Source organism: Colobus angolensis, unplaced genomic scaffold, assembly GCF_000951035.1.
Source record: "Colobus angolensis palliatus isolate OR3802 unplaced genomic scaffold, Cang.pa_1.0 Scaffold352, whole genome shotgun sequence".
Lineage (NCBI taxonomy): Eukaryota > Metazoa > Chordata > Mammalia > Primates > Cercopithecidae > Colobus > Colobus angolensis.
The window spans coordinates 1,204,093-1,209,079 of record NW_012116844.1 but is presented as its reverse complement, the minus strand read 5'-3'; the positions used below and the strand labels follow the sequence as shown (position 1 = coordinate 1,209,079).

Sequence of the window (4,987 nt, the reverse complement as noted above, 5' to 3'; positions counted from 1 at the left end):
AATAAAATTTAAATTCCTCTCAGAAGAGCATTATATTTCTTTTCATACAGCAGCAAGTACAATAACGAAAAGCATCACCTTCCCAACACTATCTTCCCAATACAACTCTGTTCCTGCTAAATGGTCCAGAAATCAAGATATAAAATATTATAATACTATTTAATATTTTTAATGAAAAATACAAAGTACTCACTTGAGAAATTATAAGAGAAACTGAATAAATATACAAAACCCAATAGAAACTGAAATCCACATATACATTCAACCATTCTGTTTTTCACTTATAGTACAGTATTCAATAAATTTCATGAGCTATTTAACACTTCCTTATAAAACAGGTTTTGTATTAGATGATTTTGCCCAACTGCAGGCTAGTGTCCAGTGTTCTCAGCACATTTAAGGTAGGGTAGGCTAAGTTATGATGTTTGGTAGGTCAGGTGTATTAAATGCACTTTCACCATATGAAAAATTCAACTCATGATGGGTTTATCAGTATGTAACTCCCTCACAAGTTGAGAAGCATCAATAAACAGCTCAAAATATCAATATTTACCACTTAAATATCTAATGTTAAAGTGATTACATTAGCTACAAAAACAAAAATCCCGCCCTATCAAATTGGGTAAAAGTTTTCCATTACATTATTAAAGTAAAATGTTACTATGTGCATTCAGGGAGTAACATAAAATTGAACAAAAATTAAGCTAGATAAATTAAATTTATCTTCCACAACACTAACTCTAGATCTGTGGTTCAAAAAGTAAGGTGTCATAGCAACAGCATCAGCACCACCTACAAGCATACTTATTAATACTGAAAATTCTCAGGCCCCACCCTACCCTAGTAAATCAGAAATTCTAGAAGTGGGACTAGCAATTTGTGTTTTAACTAGACCTGCAGGTGATTGCTTTGCATGCTAAAGTCTAAGAATCACTAAGCTAAATAATAAGAAAGCATAAATCTAAGCAAAAATGGCTGATACCCTTCAGGAAATATACCAAAGCAAATTAATGTCTGTGTCAGAAGAAAAATATTTTCAGCTACGTAAGTGTTTAGAAAATAATGTCCACTAGGCCGGGCGCGGTGGCTCAAGCCTGTAATCCCAGCACTTTGGGAGGCCGAGACGGGCGGATCACAAGGTCAGGAGATCGAGACCATCCTGGCGAACAAGGTGTAAACCCCGTCTCTACTAAAAAAATACAAAAAATCAGCCGGGCGAGGTGGCGGGTGCTTGTAGTCCCAGCTACTCGGGAGGCTGAGGCAGGAGAATGGCGTAAACCTGGGAGGCGGAGCTTGCAGTGAGCTGAAATCCGGCCACTGCATTCCAGCCTGGGCGACAGAGCGAGACTCCGTCTCAAAAAAAAAAAAAAGAAAATAATGTCCACTAAAGCACATTATACCTAGAAATAACTAATTTTTTCCACGGTCAAGAGAGATTCCAAGGTTCTCAAAACTTACCTGCCTGCACTGGAACCTGATGGGAAACATTAGCACATATCAATTCAATCACTCATTGTAGCCACAGTTCTACAATAATTTAAACCACTCCTAGTTTAAGGAGAACAGTGCCTTTCTCAATTACTGAGGAAACCCACAGCATCAATTACCGATACTGCTAAATCTAGATCATTATTGATAAAAATGAGTGAAAAATAAAAACTGATCCACTGTGAAATGCCTTTTTATTTCATAATGATTTGTTTAATCTTTTACTTACTGATAAGTAGACATTATCTATATAATCTAGATAATCCTTTATGTGATTAAATACACATATACATCAGGTATACATGATCCAAATTTTGTCCCAATTTGAAATTTCTCTTGGAATTCTTTATATAATAGAGGTTATAAATTTAATACAGGTGAATTTATCAATATTGCCTTTTATGATTTGTATTTGTTTTGTGATTGTTTCTTGCTCCAGGTCATATACTTATATCAGTATCATATTTGATCATATATCAAATTAGTTTTTTCCCTTATAAATAACCAGTTGATCCAAAGCCATTTATTATACTGCTGGCTCTGTCATCAACAAAATTTTCCATATACAGAAGGGTCAATATCTGAGACTTTGTTCAATTTCATCAGTTCATCCAGGCTTGCACCAAAAGCACATAATCATAATTGATACAGCTGCATAATGAATCTTGATATCTGTTAGGGTAGGTCCTTTCACCTTGTTCATTTTCTTCAGGTCTCACTTGGTTATTCTTGGTCTACTGAAATGCTATATATATAAAATTCAAAGTCAATTGTAAATTTGCATCAAGAAAAATCTATTAGGGTATTTGAAGAGTGATAACAGCAAAAAAAAAAAAAATTGTGCAGTAGGGAAGTCCAAGGGCCTATGCTCCAATTTTGTTAGAACTCTGAAAAACAGTTAAATATTTAAATCAACTAAGTAAAGCCACATCAATAAAATGTGGCTTGAACACCACAGCAGAACTGTGTGGTATTTTAACTCGGTCTTACCCCACCCTGTCCTCCAGCACAGTAGAAGTCTTAAAAACAGCAACCCTCATTTTGAGTGGTTCTGGAGACAGCATAGCAGATATATTCCCAAGAAATTGTGTGAGTGTTTTGAGCTCTCTAGAGTTCCCACTTTTGAGCTCTCTAGAGGTTCCCACTAAACTGAGTTAGTTTCACCTAACTCAGAACTCTCCTAGGGAAGAAAAGCAACTAAGTGGAGGGCCTTAAAAGTGTCCCTGTTTGCAGACAACATGAGCATATACATATCATATACATAGAAGACTCCACCCGAAAACTTTCAGAATTAATGAATAAATTCAGTAAAGCTGCAAAATACAAAATCAACATATAAAAATCAGTAGTATGTTTATATACTAACTGAAAAAAGAAATCAAGAGACCAATCCCATTTATAATAGCTACAAAATAATATATAAGATACCTAGAAATAAATTTAACCAAGGAGGTAAAAGGTTTCTACAATGAAGATTATGAAATACTCATGAAAGAAATTAAAGAAGACACACGCAAAAAGACAAAAGACATCCTATGTTCATGGATTAGAAGAATTAATATTAATACTGGGCTTATGCTCAGTATCATTTTGACAGGGATTTCACTGAATCTGCAGATAGCTTTCAGTAGTATGGTCATTTTAATAATATTAATTATTAATACCATGACATTCTTTACAGAAATAGAAAACAAATCCTAAAAATTCATGTAGAACCACAAAAGACCCTAAGTAGCCAAAGCAATGCTGAGCAAAAAGAAGAAAGCTGGGGGCAACACACTACCTGACTTCAAAATATACTACAAAGTTAGCCAGGCATGGTGGTTCATGCCTGTAATCCCAGCAGCTTGGGAAGCTGAGGCAAGAGGATCCCTCAAGTCCAGGAGTTCGAGGCTGCAGTGAGCTATGATTGTGCCACTGCACTCCAGCCTGGCCAACAAAGTAAGACCTTGTCTCTTCAAAAAAAAAAAGCACACACACACACGTGCAAACACACACACAACATACTCTTCAAAGCTATAGTAGCTACAACAGCATGGTACAGGCACAAAAACAGACACACAGACCAATGGAATCCAATAGAGAACCCAAAAAATCCACTTATTTATAGCTAACAAATTTTCAACAAAAACACCAAGAACATTGGGAAAAGGACAGTCTTTTCAATAAATGGTGCTGGGAAAACTGAATATCCATAGGCAGAAGAATGAAACTAGACCCCAATATCTCACCAGATGCAAAAATCAGCTCAAAAACAGCTTAAAGACTTAAATATAAAACCCAAAACTATGAAACTACTGGAAGGAAACAGAGGAAATGCTTCGGGACAGTGGTCTGAGAAAATATTTTATGGGTAAGACCTCAAAAGCATAGGCAACACAAGCAAAAACAGACAAGTGGTATTATATCAAACTAAAAACCTTCTGCACAGCAAAGGAAACAATCAACAGAGTGAAAACACAATCTTCAGAATGAGAAAACCTATTTGTAAAACAAATTCATCTAACAAGTGAAAAATATTCAAAATATACAAGAAACTCAGACAACTCAATGGCAAAAAAAAAAAAAAAATCTGATTTTAAAGTAGGTAAATGGCTTGAATATTTCCCAAAAGAAAGATAAACAAATGGCCAAAAAGTATAGGAAAAAAATGCTCATCATCACTAATTATGAGGGAAATGTAAGTCAAAACCACAATGAGATACCATCTCACCTCAGTTAGAATGGCTATTATCAAAAAGACAAAAAGTAAATACTGACAAGGATGCAGAGAAAAGGGAACATACATACACTTTTGGTGGAAATGTAAACTAGTAGAACGATAATGAAAAATAGCATGGAGTTTCCTCAAAAAACTACAAATAGAGCTACCATATGATCCAGCAATTTCACTACTGGGTGTATATCCACAGGAAAGGAAATCAGTACACTGAAGAGACATCTGTACTTCCATGTTTATTGCAGCACTAAACTGCAATAGCCAAGATAAAGAATCAACCTAAATGTCCATCAATAGACAAATTAATAAAGAAAATGTGGCATATAGGGAGAATGGACTACTATTCAGCCACTTTCAGTTCCAAAAAAGATTTCACTCTTAATTCCAAAAAAGAATTAAATCCTGTCATTCACAGCAACATAGATGGGCCTATAGGATATTATATTAAGAGAAATAAGTCAGGAACAGAAAGATAAATATTTCATGTTCTTGCCAATATGCAAATACTAAAACAAGCGGATCTCACAGAAGCAGAGAGTAGAATCATGATTACTAGAGGTTGGAAAGGGTAGGGGTGAGGGAGGATAGGGAGAGGTTGGTTAAAGGATAAAAAATTACAGCTAGATAGAAGGAATACGTTATAGTGTTCTACAGCCCTATAGGGTAACCACAGCTAACAACAGTTTATTTTATATATATATAAACCTTAATTTAAAATTTTTGCACATGTGATAATGTATTTTTTTCAATTTTATTGAATGTGAGATCAATATTTCTTTT

At 34.9% G+C, this 4,987-nt stretch overlaps 1 protein-coding gene across 1 annotated transcript in view; it reads right to left on the bottom strand.

Annotated features, from left to right (window-relative positions):
* LOC105519573 (coiled-coil domain-containing protein 7) overlaps window positions 1–4,987 on the bottom strand; it is a 137,009-nt gene that overhangs the window by 126,539 nt on the left and 5,483 nt on the right. The window lies entirely within an intron of this gene.